Source organism: Pseudophryne corroboree, chromosome 4, assembly GCF_028390025.1.
Source record: "Pseudophryne corroboree isolate aPseCor3 chromosome 4, aPseCor3.hap2, whole genome shotgun sequence".
NCBI classification, from domain to species: domain Eukaryota; kingdom Metazoa; phylum Chordata; class Amphibia; order Anura; family Myobatrachidae; genus Pseudophryne; species Pseudophryne corroboree.
Window position 1 is genome coordinate 18288631 of NC_086447.1, and position 20317 is coordinate 18308947.

The following is a 20317-nucleotide window of genomic DNA, read 5'->3' on the forward strand; positions in this document are numbered from 1 at the left end:
TTAAAATATTAAAAGTTATTGTACTTTAAGTAAAAATAAAAGAGTCAAAATATCAATTCCAGTTTTGGAAGAATTTAATTAACAAAAAAATAAGTGCACATAGCAGAGGATGGTTTCGATCCACCGACCTCTGGGTTATGGGCCCAGCACGCTTCCGCTGCGCCACTCTGCTGCTCATGTAAGTGTCAGAGATCCTGAAGTACTCACTCATCATGTGAAAGTACCAATGTGTTTCTTCGTTGGTCAATGGAAGAAAAATCTTGCAAAACTCTCCAGATTATTGCCTTTTTAACCTTTTTCTAGGAAACTTTCTAGATGAATGCTTTTTAGCCTTTGTCAGTACATGCTTTTGCAAGCTGTCTTTGTGGCGCAATCGGTTAGCGCATTCGGCTGTTAACCGAAAGGTTGGTGGTTCAATCCCACCCGGGGACGTAATTGACCTTGTGATCAAATTTTGGTGATCTTTAAGTAGACAAGTCAAAATTTCAAACCACCTCTTATAGTGTAGGGTACCTGGCCTTCTCTGATGCAATCAGAGTCAGATTTGATTAAGTCATTTTATAAAAAACAGGAAGCACAATTTAGCATGGGGTTGCACAGAAAAAAAATTGAGTGATTAATCAGCTCTCCATTTTATGGCTTTATTTTTATGCTAACACATTTGCTCTCTGAAAAGTGTCCACAAAGCCAAGTCTCTGATTAACACCTTTGTAGGAATGGTTTTTCACCTATTACTGATTAAAACTTGCTTCATTGGAAAGGCAGCAAGATGCATCCTCATTACAATGTCCACTGAAATAATACAGGTTGACACCAGGAAACATAAACCTCACTGCATCCTTGCTGCTTTCTCAAGTGGGAATCTGTTTAATGTGAAAACCAGGTGATATCTAATCAGCACACAGGTAAGAAGTTAAGAAAATCTTTCTTTAAGGGTGAAGATGTTTCTCACAAAATCGTTGCCCCAATGCATCATTGAAATTCAAGATGGAAAGATGATTTTGAAATATCAATTGTACATTTTGCATTGCTCTTCTGGTGACAATGTAGCTTGTTTTTGTCAATTACCATTTCAGTAATAGGGTAAAGAAAATTAAGTGGATTTCTAAAAGAAAACAATGCTGTCAATATACTATTAAAACAAATTAAAATGTTAAAAGTTATTGTACTTTAAGTAAAAATAAAAGAGTCAAAATATCAATTCCAGTTTTGGAAGAATTTAATTAACAAAAAAAATAAGTGCACATAGCAGAGGATGGTTTCGATCCACCGACCTCTGGGTTATGGGCCCAGCACGCTTCCGCTGCGCCACTCTGCTGCTCATGTAAGTGTCAGAGATCCTGAAGTACTCACTCATCATGTGAAAGTACCAATGTGTTTCTTCGTTGGTCAATGGAAGAAAAATCTTGCAAAACTCTCCAGATTATTGCCTTTTTAACCTTTTTCTAGGAAACTTTCTAGATGAATGCTTTTTAGCCTCTGTCAGTACATGCTTTTGCAAGCTGTCTCTGTGGCGCAATCGGTTAGCGCATTCGGCTGTTAACCGAAAGGTTGGTGGTTCAATCCCACCCGGGGACGTAATTGACCTTGTGATCAAATTTTGGTGATCTTTAAGTAGACAAGTCAAAATTTCAAACCACCTCTTATAGTGTAGGGTACCTGGCCTTCTCTGATGCAATCAGAGTCAGATTTGATTAAGTCATTTTATAAAAAACAGGAAGCACAATTTAGCATGGGGTTGCAGAGAAAAAAAATTATGCAGGCAGAGAAATCAAATTGAGTGATTAATCAGCTCTCCATTTTATGGCTTTATTTTTATGCTAACACATTTGCTCTCTGAAAAGTGTCCACAAAGCCAAGTCTCTGATTAACACCTTTGTAGGAATGGTTTTTCACCTATTACTGATTAAAACTTGCTTCATTGGAAAGGCAGCAAGATGCATCCTCATTACAATGTCCACTGAAATAATACAGGTTGACACCAGGAAACATAAACCTCACTGCATCCTTGCTGCTTTCTCAAGTGGGAATCTGTTTAATGTGAAAACCAGGTGATATCTAATCAGCACAAAGGTAAGAAGTTAAGAAAATCTTTCTTTAAGGGTGAAGATGTTTCTCACAAAATCGTTGCCCCAATGCATCATTGAAATTCAAGATGGAAAGATGATTTTGAAATATCAATTGTACATTTTGCATTGCTCTTCTGGTGACAATGTAGCTTGTTTTTATCAATTACCATTTCAGTAATAGGGTAAAGAAAATTAAGTGGATTTCTGAAAGAAAACAATGCTGTCAATATACTATTAAAACAAATTAAAATGTTAAAAGTTATTGTACTTTAAGTAAAAATAAAAGAGTCAAAATATCAATTCCAGTTTTGGAAGAATTTAATTAACAAAAAAATAAGTGCACATAGCAGAGGATGGTTTCGATCCACCGACCTCTGGGTTATGGGCCCAGCACGCTTCCGCTGCGCCACTCTGCTGCTCATGTAAGTGTCAGAGATCCTGAAGTACTCACTCATCATGTGAAAGTACCAATGTGTTTCTTCGTTGGTCAATGGAAGAAAAATCTTGCAAAACTCTCCAGATTATTGCCTTTTTAACCTTTTTCTAGGAAACTTTCTAGATGAATGCTTTTTAGCCTTTGTCAGTACAGGCTTTTGCAAGCTGTCTCTGTGGCGCAATCGGTTAGCGCATTCGGCTGTTAACCGAAAGGTTGGTGGTTCAATCCCACCCGGGGACGTAATTGACCTTGTGATCAAATTTTGGTGATCTTTAAGTAGACAAGTCAAAATTTCAAACCACCTCTTATAGTGTAGGGTACCTGGCCTTCTCTCATGCAATCAGAGTCAGATTTGATTAAGTCATTTTATAAAAAACAGGAAGCACAATTTAGCATGGGGTTGCAGAGAAAAAAAATTATGCAGGCAGAGAAATCCAATTGAGTGATTAATCAGCTCTCCATTTTATGGCTTTATTTTTATGCTAACACATTTGCTCTCTGAAAAGTGTCCACAAAGCCAAGTCTCTGATTAACACCTTTGTAGGAATGGTTTTTCACCTATTACTGATTAAAACTTGCTTCATTGGAAAGGCAGCAAGATGCATCCTCATTACAATGTCCACTAAAATAATACAGGTTGACACCAGGAAACATAAACCTCACTGCATCCTTGCTGCTTTCTCAAGTGGGAATCTGTTTAATGTGAAAACCAGGTGATATCTAATCAGCACACAGGTAAGAAGTTAAGAAAATCTTTCTTTAAGGGTGAAGATGTTTCTCACAAAATCGTTGCCCCAATGCATCATTGAAATTCAAGATGGAAAGATGATTTTGAAATATCAATTGTACATTTTGCATTGCTCTTCTGGTGACAATGTAGCTTGTTTTTGTCAATTACCATTTCAGTAATAGGGTAAAGAAAATTAAGTGGATTTCTGAAAGAAAACAATGCTGTCAATATACTATTAAAACAAATTAAAATGTTAAAAGTTATTGTACTTTAAGTAAAAATAAAAGAGTCAAAATATCAATTCTAGTTTTGGAAGAATTTAATTAACAAAAAAATAAGTGCACATAGCAGAGGATGGTTTCGATCCACCGACCTCTGGGTTATGGGCCCAGCACGCTTCCGCTGCGCCACTCTGCTGCTCATGTAAGTGTCAGAGATCCTGAAGTACTCACTCATCATGTGAAAGTACCAATGTGTTTCTTCGTTGGTCAATGGAAGAAAAATCTTGCAAAACTCTCCAGATTATTGCCTTTTTAACCTTTTTCTAGGAAACTTTCTAGATGAATGCTTTTTAGCCTTTGTCAGTACATGCTTTTGCAAGCTGTCTCTGTGGCGCAATCGGTTAGCGCATTCGGCTGTTAACCGAAAGGTTGGTGGTTCAATCCCACCCGGGGACGTAATTGACCTTGTGATCAAATGTTGGTGATCTTTAAGTAGACAAGTCAAAATTTCAAACCACCTCTTATAGTGTAGGGTACCTGGCCTTCTCTGATGCAATCAGATTTGATTAAGTCATTTTATAAAAAAACAGGAAGCACAATTTAGCATGGGGTTGCAGAGAAAAAAAATTATGCAGGCAGAGAAATCCAATTGAGTGATTAATCAGCTCTCCATTTTATGGCTTTATTTTTATGCTAACACATTTGCTCTCTGAAAAGTGTCCACAAAGCCAAGTCTCTGATTAACACCTTTGTAGGAATGGTTTTTCACCTATTACTGATTAAAACTTGCTTCATTGGAAAGGCAGCAAGATGCATCCTCATTACAATGTCCACTGAAATAATACAGGTTGACACCAGGAAACATAAACCTCACTGCATCCTTGCTGCTTTCTCAAGTGGGAATCTGTTTAATGTGAAAACCAGGTGATATCTAATCAGCACACAGGTAAGAAGTTAAGAAAATCTTTCTTTAAGGGTGAAGATGTTTCTCACAAAATCGTTGCCCCAATGCATCATTGAAATTCAAGATGGAAAGATGATTTTGAAATATCAATTGTACATTTTGCATTGCTCTTCTGGTGACAATGTAGCTTGTTTTTGTCAATTACCATTTCAGTAATAGGGTAAAGAAAATTAAGTGGATTTCTGAAAGAAAACAATGCTGTCAATATACTATTAAAACAAATTAAAATGTTAAAAGTTATTGTACTTTAAGTAAAAATAAAAGAGTCAAAATATCAATTCCAGTTTTGGAAGAATTTAATTAACAAAAAAATAAGTGCACATAGCAGAGGATGGTTTCGATCCACCAAACTCTGGGTTATGGGCCCAGTACGCTTCCGCTGCGCCACTCTGCTGCTCATGTAAGTGTCAGAGATCCTGAAGTACTCACTCATCATGTGAAAGTACCAATGTGTTTCTTCGTTGGTCAATGGAAGAAAAATCTTGCAAAACTCTCCAGATTATTGCCTTTTTAACCTTTTTCTAGGAAACTTTCTAGATGAATGCTTTTTAGCCTTTGTCAGTACATGCTTTTGCAAGCTGTCTCTGTGGCGCAATCGGTTAGCGCATTCGGCTGTTAACCGAAAGGTTGGTGGTTCAATCCCACCCGGGGACGTAATTGACCTTGTGATCAAATTTTGGTGATCTTTAAGTAGACAAGTCAAAATTTCAAACCACCTCTTATAGTGTAGGGTACCTGGCCTTCTCTGATGCAATCAGAGTCAGATTTGATTAAGTCATTTTATAAAAAACAGGAAGCACAATTTAGCATGGGGTTGCAGAGAAAAAAAATTATGCAGGCAGAGAAATCCAATTGAGTGATTAATCAGCTCTCCATTTTATGGCTTTATTTTTATGCTAACACATTTGCTCTCTGAAAAGTGTCCACAAAGCCAAGTCTCTGATTAACACCTTTGTAGGAATGGTTTTTCACCTATTACTGATTAAAACTTGCTTCATTGGAAAGGCAGCAAGATGCATCCTCATTACAATGTCCACAGAAATAATACAGGTTGACACCAGGAAACATAAACCTCACTGCATCCTTGCTGCTTTCTCAAGTGGGAATCTGTTTAATGTGAAAACCAGGTGATATCTAATCAGCACACAGGTAAGGAGTTAAGAAAATCTTTCTTTAAGGGTGAAGATGTTTCTCACAAAATCGTTGCCCCAATGCATCATTGAAATTCAAGATGGAAAGATGATTTTGAAATATCAATTGTACATTTTGCATTGCTCTTCTGGTGACAATGTAGCTTGTTTTTGTCAATTACCATTTCAGTAATAGGGTAAAGAAAATTAAGTGGATTTCTGAAAGAAAACAATGCTGTCAATATACTATTAAAACAAATTAAAATGTTAAAAGTTATTGTACTTTAAGTAAAAATAAAAGAGTCAAAATATCAATTCCAGTTTTGGAAGAATTTAATTAACAAAAAAATAAGTGCACATAGCAGAGGATGGTTTCGATCCACCGACCTCTGGGTTATGGGCCCAGCACGCTTCCGCTGCGCCACTCTGCTGCTCATGTGAATGTCAGAGATCCTGAAGTACTCACTCATCATGTGAAAGTACCAATGTGTTTCTTTGTTGGTCAATGGAAGAAAAATCTTGCAAAACTCTCCAGATTATTGCCTTTTTAACCTTTTTCTAGGAAACTTTCTAGATGAATGCTTTTTAGCCTTTGTCAGTACATGCTTTTGCAAGCTGTCTCTGTGGCGCAATCAGTTAGCGCATTCGGCTGTTAACCGAAAAGTTGGTGGTTCAATCCCTCCCGGGGACGTAATTGACCTTGTGATCAAATTTTGGTGATCTTTAAGTAGACAAGTCAAAATTTCAAACCACCTCTTATAGTGTAGGGTACCTGGCCTTCTCTGATGCAATCAGAGTCAGATTTGAATAAGTCATTTTATAAAAAACAGGAAGCACAATTTAGCATGGGGTTGCAGAGAAAAAAAATTATGCAGGCAGAGAAATCCAATTGAGTGATTAATCAGCTCTCCATTTTATGGCTTTATTTTTATGCTAACACATTTGCTCTCTGAAAAGTGTCCATAAAGCCAAGTCTCTGATTAACACCTCTGTAGGAATGGTTTTTCACCTATTACTGATTAAAACTTGCTTCATTGGAAAGGCAGCAAGATGCATCCTCATTACAATGTCCACTGAAATAATACAGGTTGACACCAGGAAACATAAACCTCACTGCATCCTTGCTGCTTTCTCAAGTGGGAATCTGTTTAATGTGAAAACCAGGTGATATCTAATCAGCACACAGGTAAGAAGTTAAGAAAATCTTTCTTTAAGGGTGAAGATGTTTCTCACAAAATCGTTGCCCCAATGCATCATTGAAATTCAAGATGGAAAGATGATTTTGAAATATCAATTGTACATTTTGCATTGCTCTTCTGGTGACAATGTAGCTTGCTTTTGTCAATTACCATTTCAGTAATAGGGTAAAGAAAATTAAGTGGATTTCTGAAAGAAAACAATGCTGTCAATATACTATTAAAACAAATTAAAATATAAAAAGTTATTGTACTTTAAGTAAAAATAAAAGAGTCAAAATATCAATTCCAGTTTTGGAAGAATTTAATTAACAAAAAAATAAGTGCACATAGCAGAGGATGGTTTTGATCCACCGACCTCTGGGTTATGGGCCCAGCACGCTTCCGCTGCGCCACTCTGCTGCTCATGTAAGTGTCAGAGATCCTGAAGTACTCACTCATCATGTGAAAGTACCAATGTGTTTCTTTGTTGGTCAATGGAAGAAAAATCTTGCAAAACTCTCCAGATTATTGCCTTTTTAACCTTTTTCTAGGAAACTTTCTAGATGAATGCTTTTTAGCCTTTGTCAGTACATGCTTTTGCAAGCTGTCTCTGTGGCACAATCGGTTAGCGCATTCGGCTGTTAACCGAAAGGTTGGTGGTTCAATCCCCCCAGGGGACGTAATTGACCTTGTGATCAAATTTTGGTGATCTTTAAGTAGACAAGTCAAAATTTCAAACCACCTCTTATAGTGTAGGGTACCTGGCCTTCTCTGATGCAATCAGAGTCAGATTTGATTAAGTCATTTTATAAAAAACAGGAAGCACAATTTAGCATGGGGTTGCAGAGAAAAAAAATTATGCAGGCAGAGAAATCCAATTGAGTGATTAATCAGCTCTCCATTTTATGGCTTTATTTTTATGCTAACACATTTGCTCTCTGAAAAGTGTCCACAAAGCCAAGTCTCTGATTAACACCTTTGTAGGAATGGTTTTTCACCTATTACTGATTAAAACTTGCTTCATTGGAAAGGCAGCAAGATGCATCCTCATTACAATGTCCACTGAAATAATACAGGTTGACACCAGGAAACATAAACCTCACTGCATCCTTGCTGCTTTCTCAAGTGGGCATCTGTTTAATGTGAAAACCAGGTGATATCTAATCAGCACACAGGTAAGAAGTTAAGAAAATCTTTCTTTAAGGGTGAAGATGTTTCTCACAAAATCGTTGCCCCAATGCATCATTGAAATTCAAGATGGAAAGATGATTTTGAAATATCAATTGTACATTTTGCATTGCTCTTCTGGTGACAATGTAGCTTGTTTTTGTCAATTACCATTTCAGTAGTAGGGTAAAGAAAATTAAGTGGATTTCTGAAAGAAAACAATGCTGTCAATATACTATTAAAACAAATTAAAATGTTAAAAGTTATTGTACTTTAAGTAAAAATAAAAGAGTCAAAATATCAATTCCAGTTTTGGAAGAATTTAATTAACAAAAAAATAAGTGCACATAGCAGAGGATGGTTTCGATCCACCAACTTCTGGGTTATGGGCCCAGCACGCTTCCGCTGCACCACTCTGCTGCTCATGTAAGTGTCAGAGATCCTGAAGTACTCACTCATCATGTGAAAGTACCAATGTGTTTCTTCGTTGGTCAATGGAAGAAAAATCTTGCAAAACTCTCCAGATTATTGCCTTTTTAACCTTTTTCTAGGAAACTTTCTAGATGAATGCTTTTTAGCCTTTGTCAGTACATGCTTTTGCAAGCTGTCTCTGTGGCGCAATCGGTTAGCGCATTCGGCTGTTAACCGAAAGGTTGGTGGTTCAATCCCACCAGGAGACGTAATTGACCTTGTGATCAAATTTTGGTGATCTTAAAGTAGACAAGTCAAAATTTCAAACCACCTCTTATAGTGTAGGGTACCTGGCCTTCTCTGATGCAATCAGAGTCAGATTTGATTAAGTCATTTTATAAAAAACAGGAAGCACAATTTAGCATGGGGTTGCAGAGAAAAAAAATTATGCAGGCAGAGAAATCCAATTGAGTGATTAATCAGCTCTCCATTTTATGGCTTTATTTTTATGCTAACACATTTGCTCTCTGAAAAGTGTCCACAAAGCCAAGTCTCTGATTAACACCTTTGTAGGAATGGTTTTTCACCTATTACTGATTAAAACTTGCTTAATTGGAAAGGCAGCAAGAAGCATCCTCATTACAATGTCCACTGAAATAATACAGGTTGACACCAGGAAACATAAACCTCACTGCATCCTTGCTGCTTTCTCAAGTGGGAATCTGTTTAATGTGAAAACCAGGTGATATCTAATCAGCACACAGGTAAGAAGTTAAGAAAATCTTTCTTTAAGGGTGAAGATGTTTCTCACAAAATCGTTGCCCCAATGCATCATTGAAATTCAAGATGGAAAGATGATTTTGAAATATCAATTGTACATTTTGCATTGCTCTTCTGGTGACAATGTAGCTTGTTTTTGTCAATTACCATTTCAGTAATAGGGTAAAGAAAATTAAGTGGACTTCTGAAAGAAAACAATGCTGTCAATATACTATTAAAACAAATTAAAATGTTAAAAGTTATTGTACTTTAAGTAAAAATAAAAGAGTCAAAATATCAATTCCAGTTTTGGAAGAATTTAATTAACAAAAAAATAAGTGCACATAACAGAGGATGGTTTAGATCCACCGACCTCTAGGTTATGGGCCCAGCACGCTTCCGCTGCGCCACTCTGCTGCTCATGTAAGTGTCAGAGATCCTGAAGTACTCACTCATCATGTGAAAGTACCAATGTGTTTCTTCGTTGGTCAATGGAAGAAAAATCTTGCAAAACTCTCCAGATTATTGCCTTTTTAACCTTTTTCTAGGAAACTTTCTAGATGAATGCTTTTTAGCCTTTGTCAGTACATGCTTTTGCAAGCTGTCTCTGTGGCGCAATCGGTTAGCGCATTCGGATGTTAACCGAAAGGTTGGTGGTTCAATCCCACCCGGGGACGTAATTGACCTTGTGATCAAATTTTGGTGATCTTTAAGTAGACAAGTCAAAATTTCAAACCACCTCTTATAGTGTAGGGTACCTGGCCTTCTCTGATGCAATCAGAGTCAGATTTGATTAAGTCATTTTATAAAAAACAGGAAGCACAATTTAGCATGGGGTTGCAGAGAAAAAAAATGATGCAGGCAGAGAAATCCAATTGAGTGATTAATCAGCTCTCCATTTTATGGCTTTATTTTTATGCTAACACATTTGCTCTCTGAAAAGTGTCCACAAAGCCAAGTCTCTGATTAACACCTTTGTAGGAATGGTTTTTCACCTATTACTGATTAAAACTTGCTTCATTGGAAAGGCAGCAAGATGCATCCTCATTACAATGTCCACTGAAATAATACAGGTTGACACCAGGAAACATAAACCTCACTGCATCCTTGCTGCTTTCTCAAGTGGGAATCTGTTTAATGTGAAAACCAGGTGATATCTAATCAGCACACAGGTAAGAAGTTAAGAAAATCTTTCTTTAAGGGTGAAGATGTTTCTCACAAAATCGTTACCCCAATGCATCATTGAAATTCAAGATGGAAAGATGATTTTGAAATATCAATTGTACATTTTGCATTGCTCGTTCTGGTGACAATGTAGCTTGTTTTTGTCAATTACCATTTCAGTAATAGGGTAAAGAAAATTAAGTGGATTTCTGAAAGAAAACAATGCTGTCAATATACTATTAAAACAAATTAAAATGTTAAAAGTTATTGTACTTTAAGTAAAAATAAAAGAGTCAAAATATCAATTCCAGTTTTGGAAGAATTTAATTAACAAAAAAATAAGTGCACATAGCAGAGGATGGTTTCGATCCACCGACCTCTGGGTTATGGGCCCAGCACGCTTCCGCTGCACCACTCTGCTGCTCATGTAAGTGTCAGAGATCCTGAAGTACTCACTCATCATGTGAAAGTACCAATGTGTTTCTTCGTTGGTCAATGGAAGAAAAATCTTGCAAAACTCTCCAGATTATTGCCTTTTTAACCTTTTTCTAGGAAACTTTCTAGATGAATGCTTTTTAGCCTTTGTCAGTACATGCTTTTGCAAGCTGTCTCTGTGGCGCAATCGGTTAGCGCATTTGGCTGTTTACCGAAAGGTTGGTGGTTCAATCCCACCCGGGGACGTAATTGACCTTGTGATCAAATTTTGGTGATCTTTAAGTAGACAAGTCAAAATTTCAAACCACCTCTTATAGTGTAGGGTACCTGGCCTTCTCTGATGCAATCAGAGTCAGATTTGATTAAGTCATTTTATAAAAAACAGGAAGCACAATTTAGCATGGGGTTGCAGAGAAAAAAAATTATGCAGGCAGAGAAATCCAATTGAGTGATTAATCAGCTCTCCATTTTATGGCTTTATTTTTATGCTAACACATTTGCTCTCTGAAAAGTGTCCACAAAGCCAAGTCTCTGATTAACACCTTTGTAGGAATGGTTTTTCACCTATTACTGATTAAAACTTGCTTCATTGGAAAGGCAGCAAGATGCATCCTCATTACAATGTCCACTGAAATAATACAGGTTGACACCAGGAAACATAAACCTCACTGCATCCTTGCTGCTTTCTCAAGTGGGAATCTGTTTAATGTGAAAACCAGGTGATATCTAATCAGCACACAGGTAAGAAGTTAAGAAAATCTTTCTTTAAGGGTGAAGATGTTTCTCACAAAATCGTTGCCCCAATGCATCATTGAAATTCAAGATGGAAAGATGATTTTGAAATATCAATTGTACATTTTGCATTGCTCTTCTGGTGACAATGTAGCTTGTTTTTGTCAATTACCATTTCAGTAATAAGGTAAAGAAAATTAAGTGGATTTCTGAAAGAAAACAATGCTGTCAATATACTATTAAAACAAATTAAAATGTTAAAAGTTATTGTACTTTAAGTAAAAATAAAAGAGTCAAAATATCAATTCCAGTTTTGGAAGAATTTAATTAACAAAAAAATAAGTGCACATAGCAGAGGATGGTTTCGATCCACCGACCTCTGAGTTATGGGCCCAGCACGCTTCCGCTGCGCTACTCTGCTGCTCATGTAAGTGTCAGAGATCCTGAAGTACTCACTCATCATGTGAAAGTACCAATGTGTTTCTTCGTTGGTCAATGGAAGAAAAATCTTGCAAAACTCTCCAGATTATTGCCTTTTTAACCTTTTTCTAGGAAACTTTCTAGATGAATGCTTTTTAGCCTTTGTCAGTACATACTTTTGCAAGCTGTCTCTGTGGCGCAATCGGTTAGCGCATTCGGCTGTTAACCGAAAGGTTGGTGGTTCAATCCCACCCGGGGACGTAATTGACCTTGTGATCAAATTTTAGTGATCTTTAAGTAGACAAGTCAAAATTTCAAACCACCTCTTATAGTGTAGGGTACCTGGCCTTCTCTGATGCAATCAGAGTCAGATTTGATTAAGTCATTTTATAAAAAACAGGAAGCACAATTTAGCATGGGGTTGCAGAGAAAAAAAATTATGCAGGCAGAGAAATCCAATTGAGTGATTAATCAGCTCTCCATTTTATGGCTTTATTTTTATGCTAACACATTTGCTCTCTGAAAAGTGTCCACAAAGCCAAGTCTCTGATTAACACCTTTGTAGGAATGGTTTTTCACCTATTACTGATTAAAACTTGCTTCATTGGAAAGGCAGCAAGATGCATCCTCATTACAATGTCCACTGAAATAATACAGGTTGACACCAGGAAACATAAACCTCACTGCATCCTTGCTGCTTTCTCAAGTGGGAATCTGTTTAACGTGAAAACCAGGTGATATCTAATCAGCACACAGGTAAGAAGTTAAGAAAATCTTTCTTTAAGGGTGAAGATGTTTCTCACAAAATCGTTGCCCCAATGCATCATTGAAATTCAAGATGGAAAGATGATTTTGAAATATCAATTGTACATTTTGCATTGCTCTTCTGGTGACAATGTAGCTTGTTTTTGTCAATTACCATTTCAGTAATAGGGTAAAGAAAATTAAGTGGATTTCTGAAAGAAAACAATGCTGTCAATATACTATTAAAACAAATTAAAATGTTAAAAGTTATTGTACTTTAAGTAAAAATAAAAGAGTCAAAATATCAATTCCAGTTTTGGAAGAATTTAATTAACAAAAAAATAAGTGCACATAGCAGAGGATGGTTTCGATCCACCGACCTCTGGGTTATGGGCCCAGCACGCTTCCGCTGCACCACTCTGCTGCTCATGTAAGTGTCAGAGATCCTGAAGTACTCACTCATCATGTGAAAGTACCAATGTGTTTCTTCGTTGGTCAATGGAAGAAAAATCTTGCAAAACTCTCCAGATTATTGCCTTTTTAACCTTTTTCTAGGAAACTTTCTAGATGAATGCTTTTTAGCCTTTGTCAGTACATGCTTTTGCAAGCTGTCTCTGTGGCGCAATCGGTTAGCGCATTTGGCTGTTTACCGAAAGGTTGGTGGTTCAATCCCACCCGGGGACGTAATTGACCTTGTGATCAAATTTTGGTGATCTTTAAGTAGACAAGTCAAAATTTCAAACCACCTCTTATAGTGTAGGGTACCTGGCCTTCTCTGATGCAATCAGAGTCAGATTTGATTAAGTCATTTTATAAAAAACAGGAAGCACAATTTAGCATGGGGTTGCAGAGAAAAAAAATTATGCAGGCAGAGAAATCCAATTGAGTGATTAATCAGCTCTCCATTTTATGGCTTTATTTTTATGCTAACACATTTGCTCTCTGAAAAGTGTCCACAAAGCCAAGTCTCTGATTAACACCTTTGTAGGAATGGTTTTTCACCTATTACTGATTAAAACTTGCTTAATTGGAAAGGCAGCAAGATGCATCCTCATTACAATGTCCACTGAAATAATACAGGTTGACACCAGGAAACATAAACCTCACTGCATCCTTGCTGCTTTCTCAAGTGGGAATCTGTTTAATGTGAAAACCAGGTGATATCTAATCAGCACACAGGTAAGAAGTTAAGAAAATCTTTCTTTAAGGGTGAAGATGTTTCTCACAAAATCGTTGCCCCAATGCATCATTGAAATTCAAGATGGAAAGATGATTTTGAAATATCAATTGTACATTTTGCATTGCTCTTCTGGTGACAATGTAGCTTGTTTTTGTCAATTACCATTTCAGTAATAAGGTAAAGAAAATTAAGTGGATTTCTGAAAGAAAACAATGCTGTCAATATACTATTAAAACAAATTAAAATGTTAAAAGTTATTGTACTTTAAGTAAAAATAAAAGAGTCAAAATATCAATTCCAGTTTTGGAAGAATTTAATTAACAAAAAAATAAGTGCACATAGCAGAGGATGGTTTCGATCCACCGACCTCTGAGTTATGGGCCCAGCACGCTTCCGCTGCGCTACTCTGCTGCTCATGTAAGTGTCAGAGATCCTGAAGTACTCACTCATCATGTGAAAGTACCAATGTGTTTCTTCGTTGGTCAATGGAAGAAAAATCTTGCAAAACTCTCCAGATTATTGCCTTTTTAACCTTTTTCTAGGAAACTTTCTAGATGAATGCTTTTTAGCCTTTGTCAGTACATACTTTTGCAAGCTGTCTCTGTGGCGCAATCGGTTAGCGCATTCGGCTGTTAACCGAAAGGTTGGTGGTTCAATCCCACCCGGGGACGTAATTGACCTTGTGATCAAATTTTAGTGATCTTTAAGTAGACAAGTCAAAATTTCAAACCACCTCTTATAGTGTAGGGTACCTGGCCTTCTCTGATGCAATCAGAGTCAGATTTGATTAAGTCATTTTATAAAAAACAGGAAGCACAATTTAGCATGGGGTTGCAGAGAAAAAAAATTATGCAGGCAGAGAAATCCAATTGAGTGATTAATCAGCTCTCCATTTTATGGCTTTATTTTTATGCTAACACATTTGCTCTCTGAAAAGTGTCCACAAAGCCAAGTCTCTGATTAACACCTTTGTAGGAATGGTTTTTCACCTATTACTGATTAAAACTTGCTTCATTGGAAAGGCAGCAAGATGCATCCTCATTACAATGTCCACTGAAATAATACAGGTTGTCACCAGGAAACATAAACCTCACTGCATCCTTGCTGCTTTCTCAAGTGGGAATCTGTTTAACGTGAAAACCAGGTGATATCTAATCAGCACACAGGTAAGAAGTTAAGAAAATCTTTCTTTAAGGGTGAAGATGTTTCTCACAAAATCGTTGCCCCAATGCATCATTGAAATTCAAGATGGAAAGATGATTTTGAAATATCAATTGTACATTTTGCATTGCTCTTCTGGTGACAATGTAGCTTGTTTTTGTCAATTACCATTTCAGTAATAGGGTAAAGAAAATTAAGTGGATTTCTAAAAAGAAAACAATGCTGTCAATATACTATTAAAACAAATTAAAATGTTAAAAGTTATTGTACTTTAAGTAAAAATAAAAGAGTCAAAATATCAATTCCAGTTTTGGAAGAATTTAATTAACAAAAAAATAAGTGCACATAGCAGAGGATGGTTTCGATCCACCAACCTCTGGGTTATGGGCCCAGCACGCTTCCGCTGCGCCACTCTGCTGCTCATGTAAGTGTCAGAGATCCTGAAGTACTCACTCATCATGTGAAAGTACCAATGTGTTTCTTCGTTGGTCAATGGAAGAAAAATCTTGCAAAACTCTCCAGATTATTGCCTTTTTAACCTTTTTCTAGGAAACTTTCTAGATGAATGCTTTTTAGCCATTGTCAGTACATGCTTTTGCAAGCTGTCTCTGTGGCGCAATCAGTTAGCGCATTCGGCTGTTAACCGAAAGGTTGGTGGTTCAATCCCACCCGGGGACGTAATTGACCTTGTGATCAAATTTTGGTGATTTTTAAGTAGACAAGTCAAAATTTCAAACCACCTCTTATAGTGTAGGGTACCTGGCCTTCTCTGATGCAATCAGAGTCAGATTTGATTAAGTCATTTTATAAAAAACAGGAAGCACAATTTAGCATGGGGTTGCAGAGAAAAAAAATTATGCAGGCAGAGAAATCCAATTAAGTGATTAATCAGCTCTCCATTTTATGGCTTTATTTTTATGCTAACACATTTGCTCTCTGAAAAGTGTCCACAAAGCCAAGTCTCTGATTAACACCTTTGTAGGAATGGTTTTTCACCTATTACTGATTAAAACTTGCTTCATTGGAAAGGCAGCAAGATGCATCCTCATTACAATGTCCACTGAAATAATACAGGTTGACACCAGGAAACATAAACCTCACTGCATCCTTGCTGCTTTCTCAAGTGGGAATCTGTTTAATGTGAAAACCAGGTGATATCTAATCAGCACACAGGTAAGAAGTTAAGAAAATCTTTCTTTAAGGGTGAAGATGTTTCTCACAAAATCGTTGCCCCAATGCATCATTGAAATTCAAGATGGAAAGATGATTTTGAAATATTAATTGTACATTTTGCATTGCTCTTCTGGTGACAATGTAGCTTGTTTTTGTCAATTACCATTTCAGTAATAGGGTAAAGAAAATTAAGTGGATTTCTGAAAGAAAACAATGCTGTCAATATACTATTAAAACAAATTAAAATGTTAAAAGTTATTGTACTTTAAGTAAAAATAAAAGAGTCAAAATATCAATTCCCGTTTTGGAAGAATTTAATTAACAAAAAAATAAGTGCACATAGCAGAGGATGGTTTCGATCCACCGACCTCTGGGTCATGGGCCCAGCACGCTTCCGCTGCGCCACTCTGCTGCTCATGTAAGTACCAGAGATCCTGAAGTACTCACTCATCATGTGAAAGTACCAATGTGTTTCTTCGGTGGTCAATGGAAGAAAAATCTTGCAAAACTCTCCAGATTATTGCCTTTTTAACCTTTTTCTAGGAAACTTTCTAGATGAATGCTTTTTAGCCATTGTCAGTACATGCTTTTGCAAGCTGTCTCTGTGGCGCTATCAGTTAGCGCATTCGGCTGTTAACCGAAAGGTTGGTGGTTCAATCCCACCCGGGGACGTAATTGACCTTGTGATCAAATTTTGGTGATCTTTAAGTAGACAAGTCAAAATTTCAAACCACCTCTTATAGTGTAGGGTACCTGGCCTTCTCTGATGCAATCAGAGTCAGATTTGATTAAGTCATTTTATAAAAAACAGGAAGCACAATTTAGCATGGGGTTGCAGAGAAAAAAAATTATGCAGGCAGAGAAATCCAATTGAGTGATTAATCAGCTCTCCAGCACACAGGTAAGAAGTTAAGAAAATCTTTCTTTAAGGGTGAAGATGTTTCTCACAAAATCGTTGCCCCAATGCATCATTGAAATTCAAGATGGAAAGATGATTTTGAAATATTAATTGTACATTTTGCATTGCTCTTCTGGTGACAATGTAGCTTGTTTTTGTCAATTACCATTTCAGTAATAGGGTAAAGAAAATTAAGTGGATTTCTGAAAGAAAACAATGCTGTCAATATACTATTAAAACAAATTAAAATGTTAAAAGTTATTGTACTTTAAGTAAAAATAAAAGAGTCAAAATATCAATTCCCGTTTTGGAAGAAGATAATTAACAAAAAAATAAGTGCACATAGCAGAGGATGGTTTCGATCCACCGACCTCTGGGTTATGGGCCCAGCACGCTTCCGCTGCGCCACTCTGCTGCTCATGTAAGTGTCAGAGATCCTGAAGTACTCACTCATCATGTGAAAGTACCAATGTGTTTCTTCGTTGGTCAGTGGAAGAAAAATCTTGCAAAACTCTCCAGATTATTGCCTTTTTAACCTTTTTCTAGGAAACTTTCTAGATGAATGCTTTTTAGCCTTTGTCAGTACATGCTTTTGCAAGCTGTCTCTGTGGCGCAATCGGTTAGCGCATTCGGCTGTTAACCGAAAGGTTGGTGGTTCAATCCCACCCGGGGACGTAATTGACCTTGTGATCAAATTTTGGTGATCTTTAAGTAGACAAGTCAAAATTTCAAACCACCTCTTATAGTGTAGGGTACCTGGCCTTCTCTGATGCAATCAGAGTCAGATTTGATTAAGTCATTTTATAAAAAACAGGAAGCACAATTTAGTATGGGGCTGCAGAGAAAAAAAATTATGCAGGCAGAGAAATCCAATTGAGTGATTAATCAGCTCTCCATTTTATGGCTTTATTTTTATGCTAACACATTTGCTCTCTGAAAAGTGTCCACAAAGCCAAGTCTCTGATTAACACCTTTGTAGGAATGGTTTTTCACCTATTACTGATTAAAACTTGCTTCATTGGAAAGGCAGCAAGATGCATCCTCATTACAATGTCCACTGAAATAATACAGGTTGACACCAGGAAACATAAACCTCACTGCATCCTTGCTGCTTTCTCAAGTGGGAATCTGTTTAATGTGAAAACCAGGTGATATCTAATCAGCACACAGGTAAGAAGTTAAGAAAATCTTTCTTTAAGGGTGAAGATGTTTCTCACAAAATCGTTGCCCCAATGCATCATTGAAATTCAAGATGGAAAGATGATTTTGAAATATCAATTGTACATTTTTTGCATTGCTCTTCTGGTGACAATGTAGCTTGTTTTTGTCAATTACCATTTCAGTAATAGGGTAAAGAAAATTAAGTGGATTTCTGAAAGAAAACAATGCTGTCAATATACTATTAAAACAAATTAAAATGTTAAAAGTTATTGTACTTTAAGTAAAAATAAAAGAGTCAAAATATCAATTCCCGTTTTGGAAGAATTTAATTAACAAAAAAATAAGTGCACATAGCAGAGGATGGTTTCGATCCACCGACCTCTGGGTTATGGGCCCAGCACGCTTCCGCTGCGCCACTCTGCTGCTCATGTAAGTGTCAGAGATCTTGAAGTACTCACTCATCATGTGAAAGTACCAATGTGTTTCTTCGTTGGTCAATGGAAGAAAAATCTTGCAAAACTCTCCAGATTATTGCCTTTTTAACCTTTTTCTAGGAAACTTTCTAGATGAATGCTTTTTAGCCTTTGTCAGTACATGCTTTTGCAAGCTGTCTCTGTGGCGCAATCGGTTAGCGCATTCGGCTGTTAACCGAAAGGTTGGTGGTTCAATCCCACCCGGGGACGTAATTGACCTTGTGATCAAATTTTGGTGATCTTTAAGTAGACAAGTCAAAATTTCAAACCACCTCTTATAGTGTAGGGTACCTGGCCTTCTCTGATGCAGTCAGATTTGATTAAGTCATTTTATAAAAAACAGGAAGCACAATTTAGCATGGGGTTGCAGAGAAAAAAAATTATGCAGGCAGAGAAATCCAATTGAGTGATTAATCAGCTCTCCATTTTATGGCTTTATTTTTATGCTAACACATTTGCTCTCTGAAAAGTGTCCACAAAGCCAAGTCTCTGATTAACACCTTTGTAGGAATGGTTTTTCACCTATTACTGATTAAAACTTGCTTCATTGGAAAGGCAATGCATCCTCATTACAATGTCCACTGAAATAATACAGGTTGACACCAGGAAACATAAACCTCACTGGATCCTTGCTGCTTTCTCAAGTGGGAATCTGTTTAATGTGAAAACCAGGTGATATCTAATCAGCACACAGGTAAGAAGTTAAGAAAATCTTTCTTTAAGGGTGAAGATGTTTCTCACAAAATCGTTGCCCCAATGCATCATTGAAATTCAAGATGGAAAGATGATTTTGAAAAATCAATTGTACATTTTGCATTGCTCTTCTGGTGACAATGTAGCTTGTTTTTGTCAATTACCATTTCAGTAATAGGGTAAAGAAAATTAAGTGGATTTCTGAAAGAAAACACTGCTGTAAATATACTATTAAAACAAATTAAAATGTTAAAAGTTATTGTACTTTAAGTAAAAATAAAAGAGTCAAAATATCAATTCCCGTTTTGGAAGAATTTAATTAACAAAAAAATAAGTGCACATAGCAGAGGATGGTTTCGATCCACCGACCTCTGGGTTATGGGCCCAGCACGCTTCTGCTGCGCCACTCTGCTGCTCATGTAAGTGTCAGAGATCCTGAAGTACTCACTCATCATGTGAAAGTACCAATGTGTTTCTTCGTTGGTCAATGGAAGAAAAATCTTGCAAAACTCTCCAGATTATTGCCTTTTTAACCTTTTTCTAGGAAACTTTCTAGATGAATGCTTTTTAGCCTTTGTCAGTACATGCTTTTGCAAGCTGTCTCTGTGGCGCAATCGGTTAGCGCATTCGGCTGTTAAACGAAAGGTTGGTGGTTCAATCCCACCCGGGGACGTAATTGACCTTGTGATCAAATTTTGGTGATCTTTAAGTAGACAAGTCAAAATTTCAAACCACCTCTTATAGTGTAGGGTACCTGGCCTTCTCTGATGCAATCAGAGTCAGATTTGATTAAGTCATTTTATAAAAAACAGGAAGCACAATTTAGCATGGGGTTGCAGAGAAAAAAAATTATGCAGGCAGAGAAATCCAATTGAGTGATTAATCAGCTCTCCAGCACACAGGTAAGAAGTTAAGAAAATCTTTCTTTAAGGGTGAAGATGTTTCTCACAAAATCGTTGCCCCAATGCATCATTGAAATTCAAGATGGAAAGATGATTTTGAAATATTAATTGTACAT

The 20317-nt window shown here is 36.9% G+C and overlaps 18 non-coding genes across 18 annotated transcripts; 11 read left to right on the top strand and 7 right to left on the bottom strand.

Annotated features, from left to right (window-relative positions):
• Nucleotides 1-100: 100 nt before the first annotated feature.
• On the bottom strand, nt 101-172 carry TRNAM-CAU (transfer RNA methionine (anticodon CAU)). Its single transcript has one exon. It is a non-coding gene; the product is annotated as a tRNA-Met (tRNA).
• Nucleotides 173-358: 186 nt separating this feature from the next.
• TRNAN-GUU (transfer RNA asparagine (anticodon GUU)) lies at nt 359-432 on the top strand. The gene has a single exon. It is a non-coding gene; the product is annotated as a tRNA-Asn (tRNA).
• Nucleotides 433-1246: 814 nt separating this feature from the next.
• On the bottom strand, nt 1247-1318 carry TRNAM-CAU (transfer RNA methionine (anticodon CAU)). The gene has a single exon. It is a non-coding gene; the product is annotated as a tRNA-Met (tRNA).
• Nucleotides 1319-1504: 186 nt separating this feature from the next.
• On the top strand, nt 1505-1578 carry TRNAN-GUU (transfer RNA asparagine (anticodon GUU)). The gene has a single exon. It is a non-coding gene; the product is annotated as a tRNA-Asn (tRNA).
• Nucleotides 1579-2413: 835 nt separating this feature from the next.
• Nucleotides 2414-2485, bottom strand: TRNAM-CAU (transfer RNA methionine (anticodon CAU)). Its single transcript has one exon. It is a non-coding gene; the product is annotated as a tRNA-Met (tRNA).
• A 186-nt stretch (nt 2486-2671) lies between these two features.
• TRNAN-GUU (transfer RNA asparagine (anticodon GUU)) lies at nt 2672-2745 on the top strand. The gene has a single exon. It is a non-coding gene; the product is annotated as a tRNA-Asn (tRNA).
• An 835-nt stretch (nt 2746-3580) lies between these two features.
• On the bottom strand, nt 3581-3652 carry TRNAM-CAU (transfer RNA methionine (anticodon CAU)). The gene has a single exon. It is a non-coding gene; the product is annotated as a tRNA-Met (tRNA).
• Nucleotides 3653-3838: 186 nt separating this feature from the next.
• Nucleotides 3839-3912, top strand: TRNAN-GUU (transfer RNA asparagine (anticodon GUU)). The gene has a single exon. It is a non-coding gene; the product is annotated as a tRNA-Asn (tRNA).
• A 1088-nt stretch (nt 3913-5000) lies between these two features.
• Nucleotides 5001-5074, top strand: TRNAN-GUU (transfer RNA asparagine (anticodon GUU)). Its single transcript has one exon. It is a non-coding gene; the product is annotated as a tRNA-Asn (tRNA).
• An 835-nt stretch (nt 5075-5909) lies between these two features.
• TRNAM-CAU (transfer RNA methionine (anticodon CAU)) lies at nt 5910-5981 on the bottom strand. Its single transcript has one exon. It is a non-coding gene; the product is annotated as a tRNA-Met (tRNA).
• Nucleotides 5982-8501: 2520 nt separating this feature from the next.
• TRNAN-GUU (transfer RNA asparagine (anticodon GUU)) lies at nt 8502-8575 on the top strand. Its single transcript has one exon. It is a non-coding gene; the product is annotated as a tRNA-Asn (tRNA).
• Nucleotides 8576-12003: 3428 nt separating this feature from the next.
• On the top strand, nt 12004-12077 carry TRNAN-GUU (transfer RNA asparagine (anticodon GUU)). Its single transcript has one exon. It is a non-coding gene; the product is annotated as a tRNA-Asn (tRNA).
• Nucleotides 12078-14337: 2260 nt separating this feature from the next.
• TRNAN-GUU (transfer RNA asparagine (anticodon GUU)) lies at nt 14338-14411 on the top strand. The gene has a single exon. It is a non-coding gene; the product is annotated as a tRNA-Asn (tRNA).
• A 1094-nt stretch (nt 14412-15505) lies between these two features.
• Nucleotides 15506-15579, top strand: TRNAN-GUU (transfer RNA asparagine (anticodon GUU)). The gene has a single exon. It is a non-coding gene; the product is annotated as a tRNA-Asn (tRNA).
• A 1736-nt stretch (nt 15580-17315) lies between these two features.
• Nucleotides 17316-17387, bottom strand: TRNAM-CAU (transfer RNA methionine (anticodon CAU)). Its single transcript has one exon. It is a non-coding gene; the product is annotated as a tRNA-Met (tRNA).
• A 186-nt stretch (nt 17388-17573) lies between these two features.
• Nucleotides 17574-17647, top strand: TRNAN-GUU (transfer RNA asparagine (anticodon GUU)). Its single transcript has one exon. It is a non-coding gene; the product is annotated as a tRNA-Asn (tRNA).
• An 837-nt stretch (nt 17648-18484) lies between these two features.
• TRNAM-CAU (transfer RNA methionine (anticodon CAU)) lies at nt 18485-18556 on the bottom strand. Its single transcript has one exon. It is a non-coding gene; the product is annotated as a tRNA-Met (tRNA).
• Nucleotides 18557-18742: 186 nt separating this feature from the next.
• Nucleotides 18743-18816, top strand: TRNAN-GUU (transfer RNA asparagine (anticodon GUU)). The gene has a single exon. It is a non-coding gene; the product is annotated as a tRNA-Asn (tRNA).
• The last annotated feature ends 1501 nt before the right edge of the window (nt 18817-20317 follow it).